The sequence below is a fragment of the Bos grunniens genome, chromosome 12, assembly GCF_055505025.1.
Source record: "Bos grunniens cultivar Pamir isolate PY7600 chromosome 12, Bosgru_T2T1.0, whole genome shotgun sequence".
Lineage (NCBI taxonomy): Eukaryota > Metazoa > Chordata > Mammalia > Artiodactyla > Bovidae > Bos > Bos grunniens.
In genome coordinates, this window is record NC_141176.1 from 19,575,880 (window position 1) to 19,593,889 (window position 18,010).

General features: G+C 39.5%; 1 protein-coding gene across 1 annotated transcript in view; it reads right to left on the reverse strand.

Moving 5' to 3' along the window:
• Positions 1 to 18,010, reverse strand: part of KPNA3 (karyopherin subunit alpha 3) — a 97,868-nt gene that overhangs the window by 26,090 nt on the left and 53,768 nt on the right. The gene's annotated exons all lie outside the window — the stretch shown is intronic.

Genomic DNA, 18,010 nt, shown 5'->3' on the forward strand with positions numbered 1-18,010 from the left:
AATGCCAAAGAATGCTCAAACTACCGCACAATTGCACTCATCTCACATGCTAGTAAAGTAATGCTCAAAATCCTCCAAGCCAGGCTTCAGCAATACTTGAACCGTGAACTTTCGTGTTCAAGCTGGTTTTAGAAAAGGTAGAGGAACCACAGATCAAATTGCCAACATCTGCTGGATCATCAAAAAAGCAAGAGAGTTCCAGAAAAACATCTATTTCTGCTTTATTGACTATGCCAAGGCCTTTGACTGTATGGATCACAATACACTGTGGAAAATTCTGAAAGAGATGGGAATACCAGACCACCTGACCTGCCTCTTGAGAAACCTGTATGCAGGTCAGGAAGCAACAGTTAGAACTGGACATGGAACAACAGACTGGTTCCAAATAGGAAAAAGAGTACGTCAAGGCTATATACTGTCACCCTGCTTATTTAACTTATATGCAGAGTACATCATGAGAAATGCTGGACTGGAAGAAGCACAAGCTGGAATTAAGATTGCTGGGAGAAATATCAATAACCTCAGATATGCAGATGACACCACCCTTATGGCAGAAAATGAAGAGGAACTCAAAAGCCTCTTGATGAAAGTGCAAGTGGAGAGTGAAAAAGTTGGCTTAAAGCTCAACATTCAGAAAACAAAGATCATGGCATCCGGTCCCATCACTTCATGGGAAATAGATGGGGAAACAGTGCAAACAGTGTCAGACTTTATTTTTTGGGGGCTCCAAAATCACTGCAGATGGTGACTGCAGCCATGAAATTAAAAGACACTTATACTCCTTGGAAGGAAAGTTATGACCAACCTAGATAGCATATTCAAAAGCAGAGACATTACTTTGCCAACCAAGGTCCATCTAGTCAAGCCTATGGTTTTTCCTGTGGTCATGTATGGATGTGAGAGTTGGACTGTGAAGAAGGCTGAGCGCCAAAGAATTGATGCTTTTGAACTGTGGTGTTGGAGAAGACTCTTGAGAGTCCCCTGGACTGCAAGGAGATCCAACCAGTCCATTCTGAAGGAGATCAGCCCTGGGATTTCTCTGGAGGGAATGATGCTGAAGCTGAAACTCCAGTACTTTGGCCACCTCATGCGAAGAGTTGACTCATTGGAAAAGACTCTGATGCTGGGAGGGATTGGGGGCAGGAGGAGAAGGGGACGACAGAGGATTAGATGGCTGGATGGCATCACGGACTCGATGGACGTGAGTCTGAGTAAACTCCGGGAGTTGGTGATGGACAGGGAGGCCTGGTGTGCTGCGATTCATGGGGTCGCAAAGAGTTGGACATGACTGAGCAACTGAACTGAACTGAACTGATTACAAATCAATGACAGGCCACATTCTGGATTTGGTAACAAAATTAACTGGTTTAAAGGCCAGCACTCTTACACAGACACAATTTATTAGGCAGCAACTGTTTTCACCAATACTGTGCTTCCTAATTTGTAATAAAGATTCAAATTTTAAATTATTATGCTGCTGCTGCTAAGTTGCATCAGTTGTGTCCGACTCTGTGCGACCCCACAGACGGCAGCCCACCAGGCTCCTGTGTCCCTGGGATTCTCCAGGCAAGAATACTGGAGTAGCTTGCGATTTCCTTCTCTTATTATAAAGGTCTAGCAAATATATTTCAACCAGTATACTAGCTTTCATCAACTTACTGCTAATGGTTGCCTGAAGCAATGCATTTTTTAAGAAGCCAGCTTAATGAGGGTTTATTGCTCAAATGTTAAGATTTGTATGTATCCCACTTATTGGGAGTGCAGGAATGGGAACTCACTAGCAAAAATGTCATCTACTTGCTATTACCTCAGTTTTAAACTCTTATTTCTACATTTTATGGGATTTGAACTCTTTGTAATGGCAGTGTGCCATTTTACCTAATATATAACTGGGTAAATGACAATTTTTCTTTTTTTTAGTTTGTCTACAGAATTAAGTAAAAATAGATAAAAAGACTATGATATCTAAGATTCTTTTCAATTTAAAACGTTCAAGGCTTTACCTTCTGGTCTTCAATATTTACACAAGAGTTTGATTACAACAGAAAGGTACTGAAGATGTATTAATACTGATGCTAAAACTCAGATCAATTAGAAAAACTAGAGACAGATGAGGCTTACTGGGTTATATGCATGATATTTACTTTTGCGCTATGTATAAGTAACAATGTTTAAACTAGATATTTACATGTATGTTAATGCTTAAGAGATTACCAACTTCAAATTATATCACAGCACATTTTAGTATGTACTCAAATAATTAATTCTACATTATTTTCAAATTGATGCATCTCACAAATATGAAAATAATGCACTGATATTTTATAGTCTCAAGTGGCTCCCCACAGAATACTTACTAATTTACAGAGAGAAAACTGGGCAGATAAATGTCCTGATCAAACGGCAAAGATTATAATCGAGTAAAGGAAAAATATGTATAACTCAGGGAATTCTACTCAAAATTCTGTAATGGCCTATATGGGGGAAAATAAAATCTTAAACAGCAAATATATCTCTTCAAGAAAATTAGTGATACCAAGGGAACATTTCATGAAAAGATGGGCACAATAAAGGACAGAAACCTAATGGACTTAACAGAAGGCGAAGACAGGAAGAAGAGGTGGCAAGAAAACACAGAAGAACTATACAAAAAAGATCTTCATGACCCAGATAACAACAATGGTGTGATCACTCATCTAGAGACAGACATCCTGGAATGTGAAGTCAAGTGGTCCTTAGGAAGCTTCACTATGAACAAAGCTAGTGAAGGTGATGGAATTCCACTTGAGCTATTTCAAATCCTAAAAGATGATGCTGTGAAAGTGCTGCACTCAATATGCCAGCAAATTTGGAAAACTCAGCAGTGGCCACAGGACTGGAAAAAGTCAGTTTTCATTCCAATCCCAAAGAAAGGCAATGCCAAAGAATGATTAAACTACTGCACAACTGCACTCATCTCACACACTAGTAAAGTAATGCTCAAAATTCCCCAAGCCAGGCTTCAAAAGTACGTGAACTGTGAACTTCCAGATGTTCAAGTTGGATTTAGAAAAGGCAGAGGAACCAGAGGTCAAATTGCCAACATCCACTGGATCATTGAAAAAGACAGAGAGAGAGTTCTAGAAAAACATCTATTTCTGCTTTATTGACTATGCCAAAGTCTTTGACTATGCAGATCACAACAAACTGTGGAAAATTCTGAAAGAGATGGGAATACCAGACCACCTGACCTGCCTCCTGAGAAATCCCTACACAGGTCAAGAACCAACAGTTAGAACTGGACATGGAACAACAGACTGGTTCCAAATCGGGAAAGGAGTGTGTCAAGGCTGTATATTGTTATCATGCTTATTTAACTCATACGCAGAGTATATCATGCAAAATGCCAGGCTGGATGGAGCACAAGCTGGAATCAAGACTGCCGGGGAAAATATCAACAACCTCAGATATGCAGATGACATGACCCATGTGGCAAAAAATGAAGAGGAACTAAAGAGCCTCTTGATGAAAGTGAAAGAGGAGAGTGAAAAAGTTGGCTTAAAACTCAACATTCAGAAAACTAAGATTATGGCATCCGATCCCATCACTTCATGGCAAATAGATGGGGAAACAATGGAAACAGTGACAGACTTTATTTTGGGGGGGCTCCAAAATCACTGCAGATGGTGACTGCAGCCATGAAATCAAGAGACGCTTGCTCCGTGGAAGAAAAGCTATGACCAACCTAGACAGCATATTCAAAAGCAGAGATATTACTTTGCCAACAAAGGTCCGTCTAGTCAAAGCTATGGTTTTTCCAGTGGTCACGTACAGATGTAAGAGTTGAACTATAAAGAAAGCTAAGTGCCGAAGAATTGATGCTTTTGAACTGTGATGTTGGGGAAGACTCTTGAGAGTCCCTTGGACTGCAAGGAGATCCAACCAGTCCATCCTAAAGGAAATCAGTCCTGAACACTGATTGGAAGGACTGATACTGAATCTTAAGCTCCAATACTTTGGCCACCTGATGTGAAGAACTGGCTCACTGGAAAAGACCCTGATGCTGGGAAAGACTGAAGGCGGGAGGAGAAGGGGACAACAGAGGATGAGATGGTTGGATGGCATGACTGACTCGATGGACATGAGTTTGAGCAAGCACAGGGAAGTCAGGCGTGCTGCAGTCAATGGGGTTGCAGTGTCTGACACGACTGAGAGACTGAACTGAACTGACAGTTGATTTACAATGTTGTGTTAGTTTCAGGTATACAGCAAAGTGAATCAGCTATCAGTTGCTTCTCCTCCTGCCTTCAATCTTTCCCAGCATCAGGGTCTTTTCCAATGAGCCAGTTCTTCGCATCAGGTGGCCAAAGCATTGGAGCTTCAGATTCAGCATCAGTCCTCTAGTGAATATTCAGGACTGATTTCCTTTAGGATTGACAGGTTTGATCTCCTTGCAGGCCAAGAAAAAGAAATTTTTTTTAATTTCAAATACAGTTTAAAAGGAAAAAAGAGTAAATGAAAATCAACACAGTATGCCTTCTCATCGATGTACTGAGAAAACAGTATCATCTTGGTGGTACTCCTGGGCAAAATAATAGTAGTAATAACAACCATCTGAGAAAAGTCAGACAAACCTAAATTGGCCATTCTATTAAAAAATCAGTCTATATATTCAAATACACTGTCACGAAAGATACAGACTGAAGAACTACTGGATCAAAGGAGACTTAAAAGACGATATAACTAATTGCAATGTCTAATCCTAGACTGGATCTTGGATTTATAAAAGAATATTATTGGAAAAAGCTAGCAAAGTATGAGTGACAGTCTATGGATTAGATAAAAATTTATGTGAACTTGAAAAAAGAACTGTGGTTACACTGGAAGATATATGAAAATAATGTACTAAGGGTGTAAGGGGGCACCATGCCACAACTTAACTGGTTGGGGGGGTTATATAAATATATATATTTATTTATCAGGGAGAAAGTAAGAATAAGGCAAATATGGGGAAATGCCAAGAATCAAGGAAGCTGGGTGCTGAGTGCTGTATGTTTTTGGTACTATTCTTGAAACTCTGAATTTCAAACTGCAAGTATGAAATTTTTTCCAAATTAAAAATGTACGCTTTTCACTTTGTGACTTACAACACAGTTAACCCTAAAATCCATTATTGTTTGTTATTCAGTCACTAAGTTGTGTCTGTCTCTCGGCGACCCCATGGACTGCAGCACACCAGGCTTCCCTGTCTTCCACTATCTTCTGGAGTTTAAGTTCATGTCCATGGAGTGAGTGATGCCATCTAACCATCTCATCCTTTGCTGCCCTCTTCTCCTTTTGCTTCCAATCTTCCCCAGCATTAGGATCTTTACCAATGAGTCGGCTCTCGGCATCATGTGGCCAAAGTATTGGAGCTTCAGCTTCAAGCATCAGTCCTTCCAATGAATATTCATCAGATATTTAGGACTGACTGGTGTGATCTCCCTGCTGTCCAAAGGACTCCAAGGGTCTTCTCCAGCACTACAATTCTAAACCATCAATTCTCTGACATTCAAGTTATTTTTATGGTTCAACTCTCACATCTGTACCTGACTACTGGGAAAACCATAGGTTTTTTGACTATATGGACCTTTGTTGGAAAAGCAATGTCTCTGTTTTTTAATATAGTGTCTAGGTTTGTCATAGCTTTCTTTCCAAGAAGTAAGTGTCTTCTAATTTCATGGCTGTAGTCATCATCTGCAGTGATTTTGGAGCCCAAAAAATTGACATCAAATTGCCAATATTCGTTGGATCATAGAGAAAGCAAGGGAATTCCAAAAAAACATCTACTTGTGCTTCACTGACTACAAGAAAGCCTTTGACTGTGTAGCTCACAACAACATCTATTATATGGTAATTTTTAACACTTCTTGGAATTTAAGCCATTTAAAAAGTTTCAATAAAGTTGACTGATTTGACAGATAAACAAAACAAAAATTATTCTAACCCTGATTCTATTTTCATCCTCTGTTTTCTCTAACTTTACCAGAGTCTGAATAATTAAGCTTCCAAAGGCCTTTCAGGGATCTTACTCCCCCTATTCCTCCTACTCTCCCAGGTATTTCAGGCACAAAAGTAATACAAAAGCATAAGCACAACTAAATCCTCCTCTGTACACAGATGCCCAATCCAGGATAGCATTTTACCATTATATATTATGTCTGCTGTAAGGAAGCTCCTTTCTAATTCTAATTTGCTAAATTTTCTTTTTCTTTTTCAGACACACATAGGTGCTCAATTTTATTAAACTGTGCTTTTTAAAAAAATCGATTGAAATGGCCACATAATTTTCTCCTTTCATCTATAAATGTGGTAAATTGTGAGTTTTTAATGTTAAACTCAGAACTTTTTAATGTTCAACTTATAACCTGGGATAAACCTGTCTTGGAATTTAAATATGTATGTATATTCATTACTGGATTCAATTTAATAATACTTTATGAGGGATTTTTTCCCACCTATGTTCATAAGTGAAACTAGCTTATATACATCTTTTCTCATGCTGTCTTTGCCTGGTACTTGGTGTTATGGTTTGTTAACCTTATAAAATGAGTTGAGAAATGTTCCCTCTACCTTCTCTGAAATCATTAAGGCTGAAATTGTCAGTCCCTTGAATGTTTGCTGGAGTTCTCTCTGTGAGTACTTTTTCTATTCAGGGCGATAAGAGAGGTTACACTTTTAGTTACTGATTTAATTAATTGTTTTAAAATCTATTCAGATTTTTAAATTTCTTCTTAAGTAAGCTGGGTAAATTATTTTAAATTTCTCCACTGAGAAATTGTTTGTTTCACCTAAGTTTTCAAATTTACTGGCATAAAATTGTTCATATTCAAATTGTGGTTGTTTTAGAAAATGATTATCATTCCCCTTCCCATATCCATGACTCTGGATAATCTGGTCCTGTATTTATTCCAGGTATGACCATGTAACTTGCTCTGGCAATGGACTTGAGTTTAGTAAATGAACTTGAAAAGCTTCTCCACATCCAAGCATGTCCTCTCTTGCTGCTTATGTAATTCTAGAGCCACCAGGTGAACAACTGTGAGCTTGCCTGTTGCAGGATGAGGCTATGTGGAAGACAACTAAGGTCTCAGTCAATAGTAAGAAACTTCTATGAGACCATCTTAGATCATCCAGTCACTAGCTAACCCACCAGCTGACCAGAGCTGAGTGAAGGAGCCCAAGCAGAGACCAGGTGAACTGGCCCAGACCAGAAGAACCACTCTGCCAACCCAAAGAATTGTCAGTGGAATAAAATGGCTATTTTGTTAATAAGCCACTAGGCTTCGGAGTGGTTCATTGTTGTTCGGTCATTAAGTCATGTCCGACTCTGAAACCCCATGGATAGAAGAAGCATGTCAGGCTTCCCTGTCCTTCACTATGTCCCAGTGTTTGGTCAAACTAATGTCCATTGAATTGGTGATGCCATCCAACCATCTCATCCTCTGTCGCCCCCTTCTTCTCCTGCCCTCAATCTTTCCCAGCATCAATGTCTTCTCCAATGAGCTGGCTCTTCACATCACGTGGCCAAAGTACTGGAGCTTCAGCATTAATCTTTCCAATGAATATTCAGGGTTGATTTCCTTTAGGATTGACTGGTTTGATCTCCTTGCTAGCCAATGGACTCTCAAGAGTATTGTCATGCAGTAAAAACTAAGTGATGTGAAAGTGAAAGTGTTAGTTGCTCAGTCGTGTCCAATTCTTTGCAACCCCATGGACTGTAGCCCGCCAGTCTCCTCTATCCATAGAATTCTCCAGGCAAGAATACAGGAGTGGGTAGCCATTCCCTTCTCCAGGGGATCTATACTATGCAGGGAAGTAATGTACTAATATTTTTAAAAAATAATGCTACATATGAATTAACATGTCTTTTAAATTCTGTTCATTCCCCTCTACCTGCTATAAATTTCTCCTATAAAGGTAACTCTTCAATTCCACAGGTTCTGACATGTAACATCTTCCTATTGGTCATATATTGGTGTTAGTTAACTTCCATTAGGATTTCTTGATGCTCAAGGTATTGAGAAGTGCTTACTTTTCCCCAACAATTATGAGATTTTGGTAACTTTCTCATTCACTGATTTCTCATTTAATTGTTTCATGATCAGAGAACAAAGTCTGTACAACACTGAAATTAGCTGACATTTGCTTTATAACACAGTTTCCAAAACCTTTTCAGTACATAGCATAAGCCAAAAGCAATACCCAACAGTTTTCTTTATCAAATAGTTAGATCCAAACAAGTTAATAGTAATTTGGGAGGGGAGGTGTGCCAAGGCACGCATAAGTTTAAAGAAAATATCTTTATTTCACTTAGACAAAATATGTAATTGAAAAAAACACAGTGCAATCTAGTGGTCAAATTATGAACTATTTCAGTTCTGTGGTAATGAATGATTCTGTGGTATCTGAAATGTTAAGTGTCACTGTGTTTCTCATAAAAATTTAGAATATCCAAAGGTATTCCTCTGATTCACTAGAGTTCCATGGTACCTCACGGCACAGTGCAGCAACTAAGGCTACATACTATTCACAAAAGCAATATTCAAATATGCATGTGCTTCATATGTGTATATTAGATATCTAATACTTCAAATTAAGTTATTTACCTATCTCTTATTAACTGGTGTATTTAAAAGTTCTCCAACAATGGACAAACTTCTCCTTGTGATTGTGTCAATTCTGGCTTACATTTATTAATATCTGGGCATACCCAAGTTTAGTGTTGTTATAGCTTCTCAGTTATAACAACTAAGGGATACAGAGGTCTGGGGTACTGCAGTCCATGGGGTCACAAAGAGTCGGACACAACTTAGTGACTGAACAACAGCTTCTTAGTAAGTTGCTTCTTTTATCAAGAATTAAGTAACAACCTTCATTGCCAAATTAAAATCATCTTAACAAAGTTCATTTTGGGCATCCTAGGGCATGAAATTATACTTTACTCTTAACAAAAAATATGTACAACCAAAGTTAAGATGATCAATCCATGGGCAGATTGCTGGTGATGTGATTAATCACCAAAACCAGCAACTTCAACTGTCCTTTTGCTTGTCACTTAGAGATCTTTACCCTCTTAGAGACTGTGCTATAGTAAGTTCAGCATCTATAAAAGGTATCTTTTTCTTTAATCAAGTGGGAGGGGAGCTCAGAGGATATGGAAACTGGCCTAGTTGCAATACCTACTTTATCTCCAAACACATACACACAGACTAGATCCATTTTAAAGTTCCTTTAGAAATCCATTATTAATCTGTTGCCTCATATATGTACTTAATACTTCTTAGATCTTCTGTTTTCTGACAACTGTTTGAACCACATGGAACGGCCACTTAGTACATCAAAAAACTTAAATATTTACATTAAGAGGCATTATAGCACAATGCTTAAAAACTCAGTTCTGCCATTTTTCAGCTAGAGACTGCCCCAGACTTGCCCGAGAGTGTCCAGGAGTCTCCAGCGGAGGCGTGGGTCAGCGGTGGCCTGCTGCAGGGTGGGCACTGACTGCAGGGGATGTTTGGAAGGAGGTCACCCATTATCTCCATTACTTCCACCATAGTTTGGCCTCAGGTCAAAAAACAGGGAGGAAACACAGCCCCACCCATCAACAAAAAACCGGATTAAAGATTTACTGAGCACGGCCTCACACATCTGAATGAGACCCAGTTTCCCCCTCAGTCAGTCTCTCCTATCAGGAAGTCTCTTATCTGTATCCAGCAGAGGGCAGAAAGAATGAAAACCACAATCACAGAAAACTAATTAATCTGATCACATGGACCACAGCCTTGTCTAACTCAATGAAACTATGAGCCATGCTGTGTAGGTCACCCAAGACGGTCGGATGTGGTCCACCGGAGAAGGGAATGGCAAATCACTTCAGTAGTCTTGCCTTGAGAAGCCCATAAGCAATATGTAAAGGCAAAAAGATATGACATTGAAAGATGAACTCCCCAGGTCGGTAGGTGCCCAATATGCTACTGGAAATCAGTGGAGAAATAACTCCAGAAAGAATGAAGAGACAGAGACAAAGAAAAAATAACACCCAGTTGTGGATGTGACTGGTGATGGAAGGAAAGTCCAATGCTGTAAAGAGCAATACTGCATAGGAACCTGGAATGTTAGGTCCACGAATCAAAGTAAATTAGAAGTGGTCAAACAGGAGATGGCAAGAGTGAACATTGACATTTTACGAACCAGTGAACTAAAATGGACTGTAGTGGGTGAATTTAACTCCGATGACCATTGTATCTATTACTGTGGGCAAAAATCCCTTAGAAGAAATGGAGTAGCCCTCATAGTCAACAAAAGAGTCCAAAATGTAGTACTTGGATGCAATCTCAAAAACAACAGAATGATCTTTGTTCGTTTTCAAGGCAGATCATTCAGTATCACAGTGGTAGTGATGGTGGTGGTTTAGTCGCTAAGTTGTGTCCAACTCTCGCCATCCTACCAGGATCTACTGTCCATGGGATTCTCCAGGCAGGAATACTGGAGTGGGTTGCCATTTCCTTCTCCAGGGGATCTTCCCAATCCAGGAATTGAACCGGGACTCCTGCATTGCAGGCAGATGATAAATCAACTGAGCTATAAGGGCAGCCCAATATCACAGTAATCCAGGTCTATGCCCCAACTAGTAATGCTGAAGAAGCTGAAGTTGAATGGTTTGATGAAGACCTACAAGACCTTCTAGAACTAACACCCAAAAAAGATGTTCATTATAAGGGACTGGAATGCAAAAGTAGGAAGTCAAGAGATACCTGGAGTAACAGGCAAATTTGGCCTTCGACTAGAAAATGAAACAGGGCAAAGGCTAACAGAGTTTTGCCAAGAGAATGCACTGGTCACAGCAAACACCCTCTTCCAACAACAAAAGAGAAGACTCTACATATGGGGATCACCAGATAATCAATACCAAAATCAGACTGATTATATTCTTTGCAGCCAAAGATAAGAGAAGCTCTATACAGTCAGCAAAAACAACACTGGGAGCTGACTGTGGCTCACATCATGAACCCCTTATTGCAAAATGAAAATGAAAGTGTTAGTTGCTCAGTTGTGTCCGACTCTGCGTCGTCCATGGAATTCTCCAGGTAAGAATAGTGGAGTGGGTTGTCATTTCCTTCTCCAGGTGATCTTCCCAACCCAGGAGTCGAACCCACGGCTCCTGCACTGAAGGCAGATTCTTTACTGACTGAGCTATGAGGGAAGCCCCAAGTCAGACTTAAACTGAAGAAAGTAGGGAAAACCACTAGACCATTCAGGAATGACCTAAATGAAATCTCTTACAAATATATGGAAGTCACAAATAGATTCAAGGGATTAGATCTAATAGACAGAGTGCCTGAAGAACTATGGACGGAGGTTTCGGACACTGTACAGGAGGCAGTGATCAAGACCATCTCCAAGAAAAAGAAACCCAAAAAGGCAAAATGGTTGTCTAAGGAGGCCTTACAAATTAGCTGAAAAAAGAAGAAAAACGAAAGACAAAGGAGAAAAGGAAAAAAGACAAATTTGAAAGCAGAGTTCTAAAGAATAGCAAGGAGAGAAAAGAAAGCTTTCCTCAGTGACCAATGGAAAGAAGTAGAGGAAAACAATAGAATGGGAAAGACTAGAGATCTCTTCAAGAATATTCGACATATTAGGGGAACATTTCACACAAAGATGGGCACAATAAAGGACACAAACAGTATGGACTTAACAGAAGGCGAAGACAGGAAGAAGAGGTGGCAAGAAAACACAGAAGAACTATACAAAAAAGATCTTCGTGACCCAGATAACAACAATGGTGTCATTATTCACCTAGAGCCAGACATCCTGGAATGTGAAGTCAAGTGGGTCTTAGGAAGAATCACTATGAACAAAGCTAGTGGAGGTGATGGAATTCCACTTGAGCTATTTCAAATCCTAAAAGATGATGCTGTGAAAGTGCGGCACTCAATATGCCAGCAAATTTGGAAAACTCAGCAGTGGTCATAGGACTGGAAAAGGTCAGTTCTCATTCCAATCCCAAAGAAAGGCAATGTCAAAGAATGCTCAAACTACCACACAAATGCACTCATCTCACACACTAGTAAAGTGATGCTCAAAACCCTTCAAGCCAGGCTTCAACAGTACGTGAACCATGAATTTGCAGATGTTCAAGCTGGAATTAGAAAAGGCAGAGGAACCAGAGCTCAAATTGCCAACATCCACTGGATCATCGAAAAAGACAGAGGGTTCCAGAAAAACATCTACTTTTGCTTTATTGACTACACCAAAGCCTTTGACTGTGTGGATCACAACAAACTGTGGAAAATTCTGAAGGGATTAGAATACCAGACCTGACCTGCCTCTTGAGAAATCTGTATGCAGGTCAGGAACCAACAGTTAGAACTGGACATGGAACAACAGACTGGTTCCAAATAGGAAAAGGAGTACGTCAAGGCTGTATATTGTTACCCTGCTTATTTAACTTATATGCAGAGTACATCATGAGAAACGCTGGGCTGGAGGAAGCACAAGCTGGAATCAAGATTGCTGGGAGAAATATCAATAACCTCAGATACGCAGATGACACCACCCTTATGGCAGAAAGTGAAGAGGAACTAAAGACCTTCTTGATGAAAGTGAAAGAGGAGAGTGAAAAAATTGGCTTAAAGCTCAACATTCAGAAAACAAAGATCATGGCATCTGGTCCCATCACTTCATGGAAAATAGATGGGGAAACAGTGGCCGACTTTATTTTTCTGGGCTCCAAAATCACTGCAGATGGTGACTGCAGCAATGAAGTTAAAAGATGCTTACTCCTTGGAAGGAAAGCTATGACCAACCTAGACAGCATATTCAAAAGCAGAGACATTACTTTACCAACAAAGGTCCGTCTAGTCAAGGCTATGGTTTTTCCAGTGGTCATGTATGGATGTGAGAGTTGGAATGTGAAGAAAGCTGAGCACTGAAGAATTGATGCTTTTGAACTGTGGTGTTGGAGAAGACTCTTGAGAGTCCCTTGGACTGGAAGGAGATCCAACCAGTCCATCCTAAAGGAGATCAGTCCTGGGTGTTCATTGGAAGGACTGATGTTGAAGCTGAAACTCCAATACTTTGGCCACCTGATGCAAAGAGCTGACTCATTTGAAAAGACCCTGATGCTGGGAAAGATTGAGGGCAGGAGAAGGGGACAACAGAGGATGAGATGGTTGGATGGCATCACCAACTTGATGGACATGGGTTTGGGTGGACTCTGGAAGTTGGTGATGGACAGGGAGGCCTGGCATGCTGTGGTTCATGGGGTCACAAGAGAGTCGGACACAACTGAGTGACTGAACTGAACTGATCTGTTTTACATATGGTAATGTAAGTTTCCTGGTTACTCTTTCCATACATTTCACCCTCTCCTCCCCTCTCCTCAAGTCCATAAGTCTATTCTCTATGTCTGTTTCTCCACTGCTGCCCTGTAAATAAATTCTTCAGTACCATTTTTCTAGATTCCGTATATATGCATTAGAATATGATATTTATGTCTCTCTTTCTGAATATTTCATTCTCTATAGTAGGTTCTAGGTCCATCCATCAGATTGGAACTGACTCAAATGTGTTCTTTTATGGCTGAGTAATATTCCATTGTGTATATGTACCACAACTTCTTTATCCATTCATCTGTTGATGGACATCCAGGTTGCTTCCAGGTTCTAGCTACTGCCAATAGTGCTGCAGTGAACAATGGGATACATGTGTCTTTCTCAATTTTGGTTTCCTCAGGGTATATCCCTAGGAGTGGGATTGCTGGATCACATGGTGGTTTTATTCCTAGTTTTTAAAGGAATCTCCATACCATCTTCCATAGTGGCTGTATCAATTTACATTCACACCAACAGTGCAAGAGCATTCCCTCTTCTCCACACCCTCTCCAGCATTTATTGTTTGTAAACTTTTTGATGATGGCCATTCTAACTGGTGCGAGGTGATATCTGATATCTCATTGTAGTTTTAATTTGCATTTATCTAATAATTAGCGTGTTAAAGCTCAACACTCAGAAAACCAGATCATGGCATCTGGTTCCATCACTTTATGGGAAATAGATGGGGTAACAGTGAAAACAGTGTAAGACTTTATTTTTGGGGGCTCCAAAATCACTGCAGATGGTGACTGCAGCCATGAAATGAAAAGACGCTTACTCCTTGGAAGGAAAGTTATGACCAACCTAGAGAACATATTGAAAAGCAGAGACATTACTTTGCCAGCAAAGGTTCGTCTAGTCAAGGCTATGGTTTTTCCAGTGGTCATGTACGGATGTGAGAGTTGGACTCTGAAGAAAGCTGAGTGCCGAAGAATTGATGCTTTTGAACTGTGGTGTTGGAGAAGACTCTTGAGAGTCCTTTGGACTGCAAGGAGATCCAAGCAGTCCATTCTAAAGGAGATCAGTCCAGGGTGTTCTTTGGAAGGAATGATGCTAAAGCTGAAACTCCAATACTTTGGCCACCTCATGTGAAGAGTTGACTCACTGGAAAAGACTGATGCTGGGAGGGATTGGGGGCAGGAGGAGAAGGGGACAACAGAGGATGAGATGGTTGGATGGTATCACCGACTTGATGGATATGAGTTTGGGTGCACTACAGGAATTGGTGATGGACAGGGAGGCCTGGTGTGCTGCAATTCATGAGGTCCCAAAAAGTCAGACATGACTGAGCGACTGAACTGAATAATGAGTGATGTTCAGCATCTTTTCATGTGTTTGTTAGCCATCTGTATGACTTCTTTGGAGAAATGTCTGTTTAGGTCTTTTCCCCACTTTTTGATTGCGTTGTTTTTCTGGCATTGAGTTGTGTGAGCTGCTTGTATATTTTAGAAATTAATCCTTTGTCAGTTGCTTCATTTGCTATGATTTTCTCCCATTCTGAGGGTTAGGGTTTCACTTTACTTATACTTTCCTTTGCTGTGCAAAAGCTTTTAAGTTGAATCAGGTCCCACTAGTTTACTTTTGTTTTTATTTCCATTACTCTAGGGAGGTGGGTCATGTGAAGAGTTGACTCACTGGAAAAGACTCTGATGCTGGGAGGGACTGGGGGCAGGAGGAGAAGGGGATGACAGAGGATGAGATGGCATCACTGACTTGATGGACGTGAGTCTGAGTGAACTCCGGGAGTTGGTGATGGACAGGGAGGCCTGGCGTGCTGCAATTCATGGCGTCGCAAAGAGTCGGACACGACTGAGCAACTGAACTGAACTGAACTGAGGAGGTGGGTCAAAGAGGATCTTGCTTTGATTTATGTCACTGAGTGTTCTTCCTATGTTTTCCTTTAAGAGTTTTATAGTTTCTGGTCTTTAAACCATTTTGAGTTTATCTTTGTGTATGGTATTAGGAAGTATTCAAATTTCATTCTTTTACATGTAGCTGTCCACTTTTCCCAGAACCATTTATTGAAGAGGCTATCTCTGCTCCATTGTATATTCTTGCCTCCTCTGTCAAAAATAAGGTACCCATAAGTGCATGGGTTTACTTCTGGGCTTTCTACCTTGTTCCATTGGTCTGTATTTCTGTTTTTGTGCCAGTACTATACTGTCTTGATGACTATAGCTTTGTAGTATAATCTGAAGCCAAGAAGGTTGATTCCTCCAGCTCCATTCTTCTTTCTCAAGACTGCTTTGGCTATTCAGGGTCTTTTTGTTTCTATATGAATTGTGAGATTGTTTTGTTCCAGTTCTGTGAAAAATGTCAATGGTAATGATAGGGATCGCATTGAATCTGTAGATTGCGTTTGGTAGTATAGTCATTTTCACAATATTGATTCTTCGTACCCAGGAACATGGAGTATCTCTCCATCTGTTTATGTTGTCTTTGATTTCTTTCATTAGTGTCTTACAATTTTCTGTGAACAGTTCTTTTGTCTGCTTAGGTAAGTTTACTCCTAGATATTTAATTATTTCTGTTGCAATGGTGAATGGGATTGATTCCTTAATTTCTCCTTCTGATTTTTCATTGTTAGTATATAGAAATGCAAGTGATTTCTGTGTATTCATTTTGTATCCTGCAACTTTGCTAAATTCACTGATTAGCTCTAGTATTTTCTGATACTATCTTCAGGGTTTTCTATGAATAGTATCATATCATCTGTAAACAGTGAGAGCTTTACTTCTTTTCTGACCTGGATTCCTTTTAGTTTTCTTCTCTGATTGTTGTAGCTAGGACATCCAGAACTATGTTGAATAATGGTGAAAGTGGACACCCTTGTCTTGTTCCTGATCTTAGGGGGAATGCTTTCAGTTTTTCACCATTGAGAATTCTGTTTGCTACAGGCTTATCATATATTGCCTTTACTATGTTGAGGTTGGTACCTTCTATGCCCATTTTTTGAAGAGTTTTAATCATAAATAGGTGCTGAATTTTGTCAAAGGCTTTTTCTGCATCTATTTAGATTACATTATGGTTTTTATCTTTCAATTTGTTAATATGGTGTACCACATTGATTGATTTGTGTATATTGAAGAATCCTTGCATTCCTGGAATAAACCCAACTTGATCATGGTGTATGAGCTTTTTGATGTGTTGCTGAATTCTGTTTGCTAAAATTTTGTTGAGGATTTTTGCATCTATGTTCATCAGTGATAGTGGCCTGTAGTTTTCTTGTGTTGTTTTCGTCTGGTTTTGGTATTAGGGTGATGGTGGCCTTGTAGAATGAGTTTGGAGGTATTCCTTCCTCTGCAGTTTCTTGAAGGATTTAGAAGGATAGGCATTAGCTCTTCTCTAAATGTTTGAGAGAATTTTCTTGTGAAGCCATCTGGTCCTGGGCTTTTGTTCTTTGGGAGATTTTTGATCACAGCTTCAATTCCAGTGCTTGTAATTGGGTTGTTCATAATTTGTGTTTCTTCCTGGTTCAGTCCTGGAAGATTGAACTTTTCTAAGAATCTGTCCATCTCTTCCAGGATATCCATTTTATTGCCATATTGTTGTTCATAATAGTCTCTTATAATCCTCTGTATTTCTGCATTGTCTGTTGTAACCTCTCCTTTTTCATTCCTAATTTTGTTGATTTGATTCTTCTTTTTTTCTTGATGAGTCTGGCTAAGGATTTGTCAATTTTGTTTATCTTCTCAAAGAACCAGCTTTTAGTTGTATTAATCTTTATTCTTTCATTTCTTTTTCATTTATTTCTGCTTGGATCTTTCTGATTTCTTTCCATCTACTAACTTTGGCGGTTTTTTGTTCTTCTTTTTCCAGTTGTTTTAGGTGTAAAGTTAGGTTGTCTATTCGATGTTTTTCTTGTTTCTTGAGGTAGGATTGTATTGCTATAAACTTCCCTCTTAACTGCTTTTGTTGCATCCCATAGGTTTTGTCGTGTTTTGTCATTTGTTTCTAGAAATTTTTTTAATTTCCCTTTTGACTTCTTCAGTAACCTGCTGGTTATTTAGAAACGCATTGTTTAATCTCCCCTGTGTTTCTTATAGCTTTTTCTTGTTAATTGATATCTAGTCTCATAGCATTGTGGTCGGAGAAGATACTTGATATGATTTTAATTTTCTTAAATTTACTGAGGTTTGATTTGTGACCTAAGATGTGGTCTATCCTGGAGATGTTCCATGTGCACTTGTATTCTTCTGCATTTGGATGGAATGTCCTAAAGATATCAGTGAGATCTATCTCATCTACTGTATCATTTAAGACTTGTGTTTCCTTATTAATTTTGTTCTGATGATTTGTCCATTGGTGTGAGTGGGGTGTTAAAGTCTCCTACTATTATTGTGTTACTGTCAATTTCTCCTCTATGTCTGTTAGTGCTTGTCTTGTGTATGGAGGTGCTCCTATGTTGGGTGCACAGATATTTACAATTGCTATGTCTTCCTCTTGGACTGATCCCTTGATCATTATGTAGTGTCCTTCCTTATCTCTTGCAATATTCTTTATTTTAAGGTCTATTTTGTGTGACATGAGGATTGCTACTCCAGCTTTCTTTTGCTTCCCATCTGCATGGAATATATTTTTTCATCCTGTCACTTTCAGTCTATATGTGTCTTTAG